Raw genomic sequence first — 15,337 nt, 5'->3', positions numbered from 1 at the left:
GTGTCCCTGGGTACTTGAGATTAAGAGAATGGTGATGACTTTTAACCAGCAAGCTGCCTTCAGGCACTTGTTTAACAAAGCACACCCTGCACAGCCCAAAATCCTTTAAACCACGAGTCACCATAGCACATGTCTCTTGCAAGGACAAGGTTGGGGGTAGGGTCACAGATTAACAGCATCTCAAATACAGAACAAAATGGAGTCTCTTATGTCTACTTCTTTCTATATAGACACAGTAACAGGCTGATCTCTCTTTCTTTTCCCCACAATCTAGCAAGTGTGTATTGGGTTGCTTCACTGTTTTGGGTACTAGGGATACGTAGTAACCAGCCTTCAGGATGGCTCTTAGTGACCCCTGCCTCCTGATATTTATATCCTGTGTAGTCAGTACACTCCCAGGATTGGGTTAGAGTATAGCAGAGGCAATGAGATGGCCCTCCTGATATTAGATTATAAAAAGACACTGCAGCTTCTGTCTTGGACACTGCTTTGCTCTTGGATCACTGACTCTGGGAAGAGCCATGCTGTGCATAGCCTTCTAGAGAGGCCCATGGAAAGAAAGGGACTGAACCCTTCTTCCAACAATCACATGAGTGAACCTGGAAGCAGATTTTGCAGTCCCAGTGACGTCTTCATGGCTGCACCCTTAGTCGACAGCATGACTGACCTCATGAATGACCTGGAGCTAGAAAAGCTGTTCTCAGGTTCTAAACATTCAGAAACAGTGTGAGAAATAACTTTGTTGTTTTAGATGCTAAGATTTGAGTTAATTTGTTACAGTCTTGAGAATTTTACAGTTTGATCACACAGACACTGATTATTTGACTGTGTCTCCAACTTGGATTACCTGGTAAACAAAATGTGCAATGACCAAAGAAGTCACATATTTAAAGGTCACTTGGGTTCAAAGAAATGGAGGTAGATCTATATGTACTCTCATGAAAAGACTTCTGAGACATATTTAGTGGAACAAGTCAAATTGTATAATATGGTCTTTATTTATTTTTATTTTATTTACTTTTTTGAGACAGTCCTGTCACCCAGGCTGGAGTGTAGTGGTGCAATCTCGGCTCACTGCAACCTCCATCTCCCAGGTTCAAGCGATTCTCATGCCTCAGTCTCCCTAGTAGCTGGGATTACAGTGTGTATTGCCACGCCTGGCTAATTTTTATATTTTTAGTAGAGACAGACTTTCTCCATGTTGGCCAGGCTGGTCTTGAACTCCTGACCTCAAGTGATCCTCCCATCCCCACAAAGTGCTAGATTACAGGTGTGAGCCACTGCGCCTGGTCCTGTGGTCTTATTTATGTTTTTAAAAAAAGCATCTCCAGTTTTCTAGGTTGTCAATGAAAGGTAATTCCACTGGGGGAGGAGCAGCTGACAAGCCAACCCATGATGCCCCGCAAATCACTTTCATTTTCTGCTAATGAAATTTCTGCTAATTTACTATTACTAATCCTTGAGATTCTCAGCAGGTATATTTACACATTAAAATTCAATATTTGAAAACATGTCTGACACTGTTCAAAATCATTTTTAGGTGAAAGTTTTGTTACAGGAATTAATAGTATGGTTAGTAAATAAATGATATATAATGTAAACGTATCAGGCCTCACTGGCCTGTGACTGTAAAATAAGGTCATATGTAATTATAATTTTTTAAATTGAGGTAAGATTAACATGCAATAAAAAGCCCAGATCTTAGAGGATTGATAAGTTCCAACAATGTCATACACCTATATAACGACCATCAAAATAATATATAAGACAATTTCTTGTTTTCTTTTTTATTTACTGCTCCTTGTAGAGCAGGGCTCTCTCACAGGCAGTGTGCCCAGAGTATCCAGGACATTTTCATGGTCCCAGAAAGTTCCTTGTGCCCCTTTCCAGTCACTGCACTTCCCTCGCAACTGCAAACACATGCTGATTTTTGTCACCATAGAAATTAGATTTCATATAAATGGAATCTCATATCAGCATCATGTTTTTGAGGTTTATACATGTTGTGTATCTTCATAATTTGTTCCCTTTGTTGTTGCGTAATATTCTATTGTTGGACTGTACTACACTTTGTTTATCCACTCCCCTCTGGATAACATTTGGGTTGTCCAGTTGTTGGCTATTATCAACAAGGCTGCTGTAATATTGTTGCGTAAGTCATTTTGTGGGCATATGTTTTACATTTCTGCTGGCTAAATACCTACGAGTGAATTGCTGGGTCATAGGGTAGTTGTATGTGGAATTTTAAAGAAACTGCAATTCTCCCAAATGTGTGAGCCATTTTACAAGACCGCCAGCAATATCTGAGAATTTACTATTGCTCCACATCCTCATTCACATTAGGTGGTATTCGTGTTGTTTATTTCAGCCACTCTAGTGGGTATAAAATGGTATCTCATCTTGACAACCAAAGGTGTTGAGCACATTTTCTCATGTGTCATTTTTATACCTGAAGTGTGATGATCTGAACTTGAGTGCTGCAAATTAGCTCTTTCTACTGGTGTCTTCCAGTTCTTTCCGGCCGGATGCAGGCAATACCTCACAGGTTCCCACAAGCCAGTCAGTGGGTGCGAGTCAAACTTTCCCTTTACTCCCCAGGCTCCTTAACATTCAGGACTCTTTATGTCCTCTTTGATGTTTCCCATTATGGGTTCTGTGCCTATAAATGGGGGGAGGTAGGCGGGGTTCTGTGCCTATAAATGGGGGGAGGTAGGCGGGGTTCTGTGCCTATAAATGGGGTGGGGTAGGCGGGAGTGGGGGTTGGGTGGGATGTGGGTGCATCATCTGTTGCCTGGTTACAGGGATCTGTTCCCTCTCCCTGGTAATTTGGGAAACTAAAGCACACTGTAGTTTCCACTGCATCAGAACAGAACCAGAGCTTCCTCATTTTTCCTTCTTCATTTCCCCAGCTACTAGGTTACCTATCATCACCACCCCCGATTTAACTTGTTTCATCACATGATATGTATGACAATTGTTTGAGTCATTAGTTTTTCTTTTTTTTTCTTTTCTTTTTTTTTTTTTGAGACGGAGTCTTGCTCTGTCGCCCAGGCTGGAGTGCAGTGGCCGGATCTCAGCTCACTGCAAGCTCCGCCTCCCGGGTTTATGCCATTCTCCTGCCTCAGCCTCCCGAGTAGCTGGGACTACAGGCGCCCGCCACCTCGCCCGGCTAGTTTTTTGTAGTTTTAGTAGAGACGGGGTTTCACCGGGTTAGCCAGGATGGTCTCGATCTCCTGACCTTGTGATCCGCCCGTCTCGGCCTCCCAAAGTGCTGGGATTACAGGCTTGAGCCACTGCGCCCGGCCTTTTACTTTCTTTGAAAGGCAAATTAAAATCAGTGTTAGGAAGACACAACCTAAAAGTAACAAGTTACTAGGATGAATTGCATCCCAGAAATATGGGCATCTATCCAGTTTCAAAGGCCTCCACTGAGAGAAAAGTTTTCCATGAAAGAAAAAAAATCTTAATCTTTTTAAATCTAGTTTTAATTACTCATTTAATAAGCTTTTTACGACTTCCTGTCCTGGAAATATCTGGTAACAGGGAATGGAATTGAATCTACTAATTCAGCTTTCTGTAGTCAGTAGATAATAGTCACAGATCAGAAGCACCTGTGGTCAGGCGCTAGATTTTTTTTTTTTTTCCCTCTATTTCTTGGCACTTAGCCCAGTGCCTGAGTTTCATGAGCGGTACAAGGTCAGAAACAACCAGGTTCACGCACAATTGTGTCTTCCCACAGTGTAAGACTTTTATTGATGCTATTTCAATCACAAAAGCCACAAGCGGCATGGAGTTCCCAAAGAGGTGAGTCTCCTTAGTATTTCTTGTTCACTCATGAGTCAGAGCTGTGGGCATACAGGCTCAAGCCACTTCACAAGTCAGTCAACATTGCAGACCGTACATAATAGTACACTTAATCAATATATGAATGAATAGATTAAACATTCCACAGAGTACTTTTTAACATCAAGAGAAAAGAAATAGGAGAACTAGGACTGGAAAAGAGTAGGTCTGGTTAACAAACCACTCCAGGGAGCGCTAGGAAGATGCAAAGAATCTCCTGGTTTGGGTTGGGTGGTTGGTAGGACTTTCAAGGAAGAGTCTTTCATGTGGCAGAGGCTTCAGTGGCGGATTCTGAAATCTTTTTTTTTTTTTTGAGATGGAGCCTCACTGTCCCCCAGGCTGGAGTGCAGAGGCCTGATCTAGGCTCACTGCAAGCTCCGCCTCCTGGGTTCACACCATTCTCCTGCCTCAGCCTCCCTTGTAGCTGGGACTACAGGCTCCCGCCAGCACGCCTGGCTAGTGGGTTTTTTGTTTTTTTGTTTTTTTTTTTTTTTTTTTTTTTGTATTTTTAGTAGAGACGGGGTTTCACCGTGTTAGCCAGGATGGTCTCCATCTCCTGACCTTGTGATCCATCCGCCTCGGCCTCCCAAAGTGCTGGGATTACAGGCGTGAGCCACCGCACCCGGCCAGATTCTGAATTCTTATCCTGAGTGACAGTAAGACAGTGTCAGTTAAGACGGCCGTTTGGAGCTGTTGAAGGCCTGCTCTTTTTATGACCAGAGTCCTCTGGTGAGGACTGATAGTGGAAGAGTATGGTCAGTTATGTCCTTATCTGGTTGAATGTAGTTTTTATTTTTATTTTCTGTTTATTAAACAAAACACCTTATCCTTGTTGACAAAGTCCCTTCTGAAACAGAAAATTGAGGCCAGGCTCAGTGGCTCACGTCTGTAATTCCAGCACTTTGGGAGGCCAAGGTGGGCAGATCACCTCAGGTCAGGAGTTCGAGACCAGCCTGGCCAACATGGTGAAACCCCGTCTTTATTAAAAATACAAAAATTAGCCAGGCCTGGTGATGCACGCCTATAAACCCAGCTACTCAGGAGACTGAGGCAGGAGAATTGCTTGAACCCAGAAGGCGGAGGTTGTAGTGAGCTGAGATCATGCCATTGCACTCCAACCTGGATGACAGAGCGAGACTCCATCTCAAAACAAACAAACAAACAACAAAAAGGAAATAGCAAATTGAGTCTTTTTCTAAGTAGGAGTTACATAATTATGTCCAAGGTGCTCTATACACTGACTTCTAATTGGGCTGCAGAATACGCTTACAAAATTGAAAGACTTTTCAGTGTTATTAACATTTTTCCTTATGGATATTCCCTCCCTACAATTTCTTAAAGGTATGACCCAGCAATTATCTAATTTTTAAAATAGTTTTAGTATTAATTGTTCTTTCTTTCCAGGAGAAGTAAATAATGACTTTACTTTTCCTGGACGTGAAGTCTCTTCTCTCACTTTAAATTTAAGTAAATAAGTTTAAATTGTCAACATTTCCAGCAATGGAGATTTTTATGTTAAAAGATAGGCATAAGAGTCTGTCTTTTGATTGCTAAAATAAAGTCTAGATTTGGGCATGAATGTTATTTTAATTTCTAGGTGGAATGTGATTGATTATTCTCAGCGTGTTTAAAAAAGAAATTTTAGGCTTTATTTCTATCATTTAGACAGACCCTAAGTGTTGATTGTAGAAAATTAGAAAATACATGTAAGCAAACATAATTAATAATCAGAGTCAACAATTATCTTGCTATCCAGTGATAACAATTGTTTACAATTCCACGTAGATCAGGAGACAGTGTAGGAGAGTGGAATTAATAGTGGCTTACCCACAAGTTTACCTGGATTTGTGTCTCAAGTTGACCACTTCCTGGAAACATTTTTACCTTTTGTTGCCTCATATTCCTCATCTATAAAATGGGGCTAACAATGGTACTTTCTTCATGGGCTTTTTGTGAGGATTACATGGAATAATGTATATATGAGGGCTTGGCAACAGACCAAAATGCTCTGGAAGCTCTTTTTTTTTTTTTTTTTTTTTGAGACGGAGTTTTTCTCTGTGTTGTCCAGGCTGGAGTGCAGTGGTGCGATCTTGGCTCACTGCAAGCTCCGCCTCCCAGGTTCACGCCATTTTCCTGCCTCAGCCTCCTGAGTAGCTGGGACTACAGGTGCCTGTTGTATTTTTAGTAGAGACAGGGTTTCACCGTGTAAGCCAGGATGGTCTCAATCGCCTGACCTCGTGATCCACCCGCCTCAGCCTCCCAAAGTGCTGGGATTACAGGTGTGAGCCACTGCACCTGGCCTATCCTTCCATATTTTTTGCTATGCATGTACACATTTAAAATAAAATCAGATTGTACCATGTATATTGATATGCAACCTGTTTTCCACTTACTAATATATAACAAATATCTTTTTTAAAAATCACATAGTAATCTATTTTTTGGACATGCCAAAATACATTTAACCAATATTTATTTATTTATTTTTTTGAGATGGAGTCTCACTCTGTTGCCCAGGCTGGAGTGTAGTGGTGCAATCTCGGCTTACAGCAACCTCCGCCTGCTGGATTTAAGCAGTTTTCCTGCCTCAACCTCCCAAGTAGCTGAGACTACAGGTGTGCACCACCATGCCTGGCTAATTTTTTGTATTTTTAGTAGAGATGGGTTTTCACCATGCTGGCCAGGCTGGTCTTGAACTCCTGACCTTGTGATCTGCCCGCCTCAACCTCCCAAAGTGCTGGCATTACAGGCGTGAGCCACTGTGCCCAGCCATGTCCTATTTTTTCCAATGTTTTTATATTAATATTTAGTTGTTGGGTTTCTTTTTTACTGAATTAGTTTTAATATTTGAAAAAGTAGTAAGAATTTAAGTGACTGGATTTTGATTTTTTATTATGCTTGTGCTCTTTTTCTTAGTAGCAGAGAGAATTTCCATTTTTTAGTGGAAGTTTGCAAAATATGACCATGTGATACTTCCGCTTTATAGAGTCTTTAAGTAGGCAGATTAATACTTTACAAACAAAAACTACCAGCCTGAGACCTAACCCCTGACCCTTCCTAGTTCATCTATTGCTGAGCGTTCTGCCCTGCCAAGACTCTCTCCCAGCTCCCTCCCACCCCATTTTTGCTGTCTCTCGCTAGCCCACTGCTTTTCTTATCTCTGGTCTGAAGAATGAGCTGGTTATGTCGTCACATGCTTCCTAATGGGGCTGGGCTGTCATGCATCACTGCTCACAGCTTTGTCAGTGCAAGTCCAGCCAAGAAGTGATCTAATTCCAGAGTGAGTTGAACCACAAAATCCCCCAGAGGTAAGTAACCATGACCAACAGATTCATTTGGGCTGCCAGGTTCTTACTTCTTTGTTTTTTGTTGGGGAGGGATTTATAGTTTATTATGACTTACAAGTGTCATTTTAAAAACATTAGTCCATTTAAACCACGTAGAAATAAGTTTCCAAAAAGTCTGAAAAACAAAACATACTTTAAACATGTTTTTTGTTTCTGTTTTTTTTGAGACGGAGTCTCACTGTCGCCCAGACTGCAGTACGATGGCGTGATCTTGGCTCACTGCAACCTCTGCCTCCTGGGTTCAAGCAATTCTCCTGCCTCAGCCTCCAAAGTAGCTGGGATTACAAGCGTCTGCCACCAAGCCCAGCTAATTTTTGTATTTTTAGTAGAGACAGGGTTTCACCATGCTGGTCAGGCTGGTCTCAAACTCTTGACCTCAGGTGATCCACCCGCTTTGGCCTCCAAAAGTGCTGGGATTACAGGCATGAGCCACTGTGTCTGGCCATAAACATGTTTAAGTAGATAGCTTATCTGAAATTCCAGATTGTTCAGTCATTTCACTATTATGCTGTGGCAGCCAAGTAATCCTTAACTTCAGTTGGAGTGATCCTCCCAAATCAGCTTTATTGCCGATTCCAACTTCTATGTTATCCTCTGTCATTTGCCCTTCAGAGCTTTCCTTGAGGGTTAAGATGGCTGTGTTGACAAAAAGAATCAAACTGTAAAATAGTAAAATATTTGAAGAGATTTATTCTGAGATTTATTCTGAGTGACCAGGAGGTCCTGAGAATATGTACCCAGGGTGCAGCTTGGTTTTATACATTTTAGGGAGACATGAGACTTCAGTCAAATACCTTTAAGAAATACTGTCCAGAAAGGCAGGACAACTTGAAGGTTGGGGTGATGGGCTTCCAGTTATACATAGATTTAAAATTTTCTGGTTGACAATTGGTTGAGTTTATCTAAAGACCTGGGATCAATAGAAAGGAAGTGTCTGGGTTGTAGAAGAGGTTGTGGAGACCAAAATTTTATCATGCAGATGAAGCCTCCAGGCACTAGGCTTCAGAAAGAATAGACTAAATTCTTCTTATCAAACTTAGGGTCTGTGTTGATGTTAATGCCACAGAGGTATAGAGGCCTGTCCAACTGACTTTCCATCATGGCCGGAAGCAGTCTTTCAGGTTAGGAGTGCCCTGACAGAGGAAGAAGTCCATTCAGATGGTTGGGGAGGCCTCAAATTTTGATTTTTGGTTTACAGCTGTATGAATGCATCTTCAAGCTCCAGATCTTCATTGTATCTTTTCTCAGTATTTTCCCCTTCACATAGTTCTTTGCTATTGTTTTCCAGCAAAGTAAGCTCTGGATGGATCTGACTGAAATAAACATGGTCATCCCTCCTTCCAACCACAGATAAATCAACTCCAAATAGACAAACACCACTTGACTGGGTGTATTCTTGGGTTACAGTGATTACACTCTGTACCAGCCAAGCTATGGGAATGGGTTCTTGGTGATGTAGGATTTTTCTTCTTGGTCACTTTGCAGGCCAGGGGATCCTCAGCTGGTGACACCCCTCCCAGCCCTCACTCGGCCACACTGGTGCATCCCGGCTTGCCTGTGTTACAGCTTGTACCTGTGTTCAGCAGTTCTTGAGCTCTTGTACTGCTCCCAAGAAGAATGAGGAGATGCTGATATTGAAGGGTGAGGAGGGTGGAAAAAAATTTTATTGAGTGGTGGAACAGCTTCCAGTAGAGAGGGGATGCTGTGGGGTGGTCTCCCACCTCACAGTCAGGTGGTTCTCTCCTCCCTGCATGGCTGGGTCCAGGGCTTTTTGTGGGCTCAGAATAGGGGTGGGGCATACTATAGGTAGTATTGGAAAAGGCAACATTCAATTGGTTAAAAGGCATTATTCAGAAAGAATCAATTGGGAAAGGGCAGGCAAACAGGAACAGGAGTTCTCACTCAGTCTCAGGTTTAATCCAGGGCCAGCAGTCTGGTCTTTCAGCCTTCAGGCTGTTTTTGGCTTGAAGATGGGGTTTTACTGGGGTTTGTATCCCCAGGCCCTGGTGACTTCAGCAAGTTGCCACCCATGGGTGCCAATGTGGCTTTCACCCATGTTAACAGGGAGGCCTAGAGGATAGGAATTATCTGCATTCACCTATACCCTGTTCTGTCCTCCCTCCTCTTGGTAACCTCATCTATTCCATGGATGCTAGCATGACCTTTATCCATGAAATGGGTGGGGGGAGCTAACCAGCAGGAATTAGTCATGCTCACCTGCGCTGTGCCCCTTGACTTCTGTTATTGCCTGCCTTTGGATCCCTCTGATGTAGTTTTCCTTTCTAGGAATTCAACCTGAAGCTCCAAATTGAGTTTGGGGCAAGTTTGCCTCAGGAGGGTTCATGGACGCATTAAGTTAAGTCCTAGGTGGCCTTCGCCAGACTGCAGACAGCAGCCAGCAGGGCTGCTCCTTCACTGCTTCCTTATCATAGGCCCAATACTAAGGTGAAACCTGGAACTGGGTCCTCCTCAAACAAGGGAGTGAAAGGGAGAATTGGGGTCCTGGCCTAGTAAGATGCCTTTCAAAAGGAAAAAAATCCTCTAGCATAGAAAAGCTCCCTGTATTTGCAGGACTGTGTTAACTCCTGACATGGTGGAGAAAAGAAAAAGTGCAGGGTGGGGAAGGTGCCTGGGGTAAAAAGCCTCTTGATCTATGCAATTGAGTTCCTCCAAAAGGGAGAGAAACTCTTAATCTGTGCTTCCTCTTTGCCTCTAAGAATAGATAGAAACTGCCTTGTTTTCAATTGCATATCTGATGGCTGGGCCAAATGCTCTTTCCACCCAGTAATATCTCTGTAGTTTGCAACAACACCCTTAACATTGTAAGGGTGTTATTGCAACACCCTTATAGCCATGACAGCTGTAAAAAAAAAAGAAGGAAAATGCTGTAGGAAAGACTGGATTGGAACGATGCTGACATTCCCAACCCCAGAGATGATGGAGGTGGGGGTGTTGGGGTCCTCTCCAGCATCCTGTCCTCTTAGTTGTGCCATTGCTCTTAATTGGCTCACCAGAGGTTTGGTGCTTCATCTGCCTTCAGAAAAGAGTCTTAGTACAAGAAGCCTCGGAAAAAAGTGAAGTGTCTACATCCGCATTTACTCACCCTTCAGGTATCCTGGGTGATTCCCCAAAATGATGTAGGATTTTTCTTTTCAGTCACTTTGCAAGCCAGGAACCCCTGGCTGGTCATGCCCCACCTGGGCCTTGCTCAGCCACGCTGGCATGCCCCAGCTCGCCTGTGTTATATTTTGTACCTACATTTGGCAGTTCCTGAGCTTTTGTAATGTGCCCAAGGAGAGGGGAGAATCATTATACTGAGCAACTGAACAGCTCTCAGTGGAGAGGAGATGTGGTGGGTGGTCCCCCAACCCTGTAGTCGGGTGGTTCTCTCCTCCCCACATGGCCAGGTCCAAGGCTTTTTATGAGTTCAGAATAGGGGTGGGGCAGGCCATAGGTAGTATTGGAAAAGGCAACATTCGATTGGTTAAAAGACATTATTCAGAAAGAATCAATTGGGAAAGGGCAGGCAGACAAGAACAGAAGTTTTTACTCTGAGTTTTGGGTTTCATCTGGGACCAGCAGTCTGGTCTGTCAACCTTCAGGCTGTTTTTGGCTTGAAGATGGGGTTTCACTGGGGAGCTGCCCCTATCTGTCTAGGCATTTGGCTGCTTCCTGTCGTTATCATTGGTACGCAGATATTATAGTATTGCTGAGCTAGTTTTTGAATTCTATGCACAAGCACTCTGATCTGGATCCGTGCCACTGTACACCAACCTGCTATGCTTGGTAATGGGTTCTACTTTGTGTGCACTTTGCTCATCATACAGAATGGATTTCTGTTTCTTCTCAGTGCTAATACCACACCATTTGCAGCTTTAATTCCCACTTGAAGGGGCTCCTCCCACTACAGCAGCTAAAGCATATTCATTCTGGACAAGTGTACAAGATGGGCTGAGTGTAGTCAGTGAGAAGCTGTACCTGTGCTCTGCCATCTTTACCTGGAGAGCCAAAGCACATCCCCTCACTTTTCTTCTCTGGCTCCCAACCTGACTTTAACTGTGTTTTCCTTCTGTGCAAAATACCAAACACAAGTACTAGAGATCCAATTCCAGAATGACAATGTGAGAAGTTTCTCGGACCTGCTTCCCAGTGAAACATCAGTAATTGGTGAAAATTATTAGGAAAAAAACCCCAGAGTCCCTGGAGATTGTCCAGAGGACATACAGCAAATGAATAAATATTTATTCAAGTAAATCTCCTAAATTTTGGACAGTGAGAATCTGCGACACTTGATCTGCTCCCTGCCTCCCGCTACCCTCAAACTCCATGTGATGGAAGATCCACTGCAGGTTGGGTGGCCAAGAATATGGAGTCACCTCCTATTGCCTCAGCTCCCGGTCTCTCTCCCAGAGTTCAGGCTGCCAGCATTTCTCTCGTCCCCTTCTCCGTGTGGCAGAGGCTAAATTCTCAGTGAGTACAGCCAAAGAGTTGGGGACTCCTGTCCTTCACTCAGCTCTCTACTGCTACCCTAGACATGACAGGTTGAAAACACTAGGCCACAACTCCTTTTGCCCTGGCTTGCTTTTAGGGCAGATGTTGCTCACTGGAAGAGGCAAGCCAAGAAGACTAGGTGCTACTGCCCCTGTCCAGCATGCTGCTCATAAAACAGGGGTGTCACTTTGAAAGAAGTGTGCCACTGTCCCCACCCCCAGCTCTGGAGCAGTGGTACAGAGGTTTTGCCCAGGGAGAGCAGGCCATAAGAAGAGAGAGCACTGGCTGGGCATGATGGCTTATGCCAGCACTCCTAGCACTCTGGGAGGCTGAAGCAGGCAGATCGCTTGAGCTTAGGAGTTCAAGCCCAGCCTGGGCAACATGGCAAAACCCTGCCTCTACAAAAAATACAAAAAAATTCAGCCGGGTGTGGTGGTGCGTGCCTGTACTCCCAGCTACTTGAGGGGCTGAGGTGGGAGGATTGCTTGAGCCCAGGAGGTCAAGGCTGCAGTGAGCTGAAATCACACCACTGCACCCCATCCTAGGTGACAAGGTAAGACCTGGACTCTAAATAAATAAATAAGAGGGCATGAGCTCTGAGCTATCTCTAAATAAATTGACTTTGTCTTAAGCAAAATGTGAGGACCTTGATGCCTGAGGGCTCTCTGGAAAACAATGGAAGTTAAGGTAATAAGCAATTAAGAGGAGGTTGGTAGCCCCAGGTGAGCTATGAGCTAACACAGGTCAGCTGATTTACCAAAGAGACAAGTGAGGGGTGGGGGAGAAAGCTAAGAAGATCCTTCCTGGGGTTGGAACAAACCTCAAAGACTAGTCTCAAAAACTACTCCCGCACATGGGCCCAGATTTAATTGGATCCAACTGTAGAGTAATTTATGCTGCAGGACATCCAGGACATTATCAAAAACAATAGAGCAATCAACATGCAATTAGTGGAGTCTAACAGCTGGATGTGATACCAGCGGAGGCAGACAGCTTAACAGAGAGATGAGGGAAAGACGCAAAGAAAGCCCTGCTAAAATCACTGTCACTTCTGGGTTGACTGTGCAAATGTCCAAGACCATGTCCTCTGAAGATCAACTTCAGAGGCTTCACTGTGGAGAAAATAGACTTTCCTGAAATAGCCCTGCCATGTCACTAAAAAGTAAGCAAACAACAAAAAGTACCTCTATAGGTTTGTAGGGAAGAATCAGTATATAGCATTCTTAAAATATATTATTCAATTGTCTAGCTTTCAACAAAAAATTGCAAGGTATACAAAGAATCAGGAAACTGTGACTCACACACAAAGGGGGGAAAAAAGCAGACAACCAAAACTGCCTCTGAGAAGGCCCATATGTCAGACTTGACAAAGACTTCACACTAGTTATTATAAATATGGTCAAAGAACTAAAGGAAACTATGCTTAAAGAAGTAAAGAATAATATGATGACAATCTCACCAAATAGAGACTATCAATAAAGATATATATATCAACCAATAATTTGGTTGTTTTACATTTTAATTCAAGAATTTTCATTTGGTTCTTTACATGCATATGTGTATACATATATACACATACACATACTTATTTATTTAAATACATAAATTTATATTACACATGTTCAGCATATGCAAAGATGTATATATGTAATATCAGTTTATGTATTTACATAAATGTGTATATATGTACATATACATACATGTACATATGTTTGTATGTAAATAATGAACCAAATGAAAATTCTAGAGTTGCAATGTAAAACCCCAGGGTGAAAAAATTTATCAGAGGGCCACAGGAGTAGATTTGGCAGAACAAAGAATCAGCAAACTTGAAGATAGATCAATAGAGATAAGGCAGCCTGAAAATGGATAGGAAAACAATGAAAATAATGAAAATGAACAGATTATTAGAAAAATATTGGACATCATTAAATGTACCAAAATATGCATAATTGGAGTACCAGAATAAGAGGAGAGAGAGAGAGAAAGTAATAGAAAAAACACATTTAAAAACTTATGGCTTAAAAGATCCCAAATTTGATGTGAAACATTAATCTTGAAATACAACCCGGCAAGAGAATAACACATTTGGAGGACCCACACCCCTATTTCAAAACTTAATACAAAACTGTAGTAAGCAAGACTGTGTGATACTGGCATATGCATAGACATACAGATCAATAGAATTTAAATGAGAGTCCAGAAATAAACTCTCATATGTACAGTCAGTTGATTTTTAGCAAGGGTGCCAAAACGGTTCAGTTGGGGGAAAGGCAGTCTTTTCAACAAATCATGCTGGTACAACTGTAAAGCCTCATGCAATACAATGAAGTTGGATCCTTCCTTACTTCATAAACAGAAATGAACTCAGTATGAATCATGGAGCTAAATGTGAAAGATAAAACTATAAAATTCTTAGAAGAAAATATAGGAGTAAATCTTTGTGACCTTGCATTATGCTAAGCCTTCTTAGATTGATGCCAGAAGTACAAGTGACAAAGTAAATGATAAATTGGACTTCATCAGTATTAAAATTTTGGGCTTCAATGGACATCATTAGATTGGATAAAATATTTCTAATTTGACATCCACAGAATTTATATTTATAAGTCATATATCTGATAAATGACTTGTATTTATTAGATATCGACAGAGTCTCTCTTGGTCACCTAGGCTGGAGTGCAGTAGCACGATCATAGCCCACTGCAGCCTCTACTCCTGGGTTCAAGTGATCCTCTTGCCTAGCCTCCCGAATAGCTGGGACTATAGGCACACACCACCATGACTAGCTAATTAAAATAAAAATTTGTACAGACAGGGTCTCCCTGTGTTGCCCAGGCTGGTCTTGAACTCCTGGTCTCAAGTGATCTGTCTGCCTCAACCTCCCAAAACACTGGGATTACAGGCATGAGTCACTGAGCCTGGCCAATGATTTCTTTTGAATTATGTCTTTCTCTCAATGTTGCTGATATGACAGGAGCAACATTAATTAGTTTCCTTGTACTCCCTTTTCTTTTCAAGCAATTCTATGTTACATTAGAATATCTTCCTGCAGAGAGGTTACAAGATCCTGTATTGTTGTTTGATACTTTGTACGTATTGAATTTGATGATATTAATGTCTGCATATCAACTACAGAACTTTTTATTATTATTATTATACTTTAAGTTCTGGGATACATGTGTAGAACGTTCACGTTTGTTACATAGATATACATATACCATGGTGGTTTGCTGCACCCATCCACCTGTCATCTACATTAGGTATTTCTCCTAATGCTATCCTTCCCCTAGCCCCCGACTTTCTGATAGGCCCTGGTGTGTGATGTTCCCCTCCCTGTGTCCATGTGTTCTCATTGTTTAACTCCCACTTATGAGTGACAGCATGCAGTGTTTGGTTTTCTGTTTCTGTGTTAGTTTGATGAGAATGATGGTTTCCAGCTTCATCCATGTCCCTGCAAAGGACATGAACTCATTCTTTTTTATGGCTGTGTAGTATTTCATGGTATATACATGCCACATTTTCTTAATCAAGTCTATCATCGATGGGCATTTGGGTTGGTTCCAAGTCTTTGCTATTGTGAATAGTGCTGCAATAAATACACATGTAAATGTGCCTTTATAGTAGAATGATTTATAATAAATTGGATATATATC

At 42.3% G+C, this 15,337-nt stretch overlaps 1 pseudogene; it reads right to left on the bottom strand.

Annotated features, from left to right (window-relative positions):
• Positions 1 to 7,693: 7,693 nt before the first annotated feature.
• On the bottom strand, positions 7,694 to 11,182 carry LOC108512172 (proteasome subunit alpha type-2 pseudogene; annotated as a pseudogene).
• Between the last annotated feature and the right edge of the window lie 4,155 nt (positions 11,183 to 15,337).

The sequence above is a fragment of the Rhinopithecus bieti genome, unplaced genomic scaffold (genome assembly GCF_001698545.2).
Source record: "Rhinopithecus bieti isolate Rb0 unplaced genomic scaffold, ASM169854v2 scaffold_26532, whole genome shotgun sequence".
NCBI classification, from domain to species: domain Eukaryota; kingdom Metazoa; phylum Chordata; class Mammalia; order Primates; family Cercopithecidae; genus Rhinopithecus; species Rhinopithecus bieti.
Note: the sequence above shows the minus strand (reverse complement) of the source record. Positions and strands in the feature narration are given on the sequence as shown.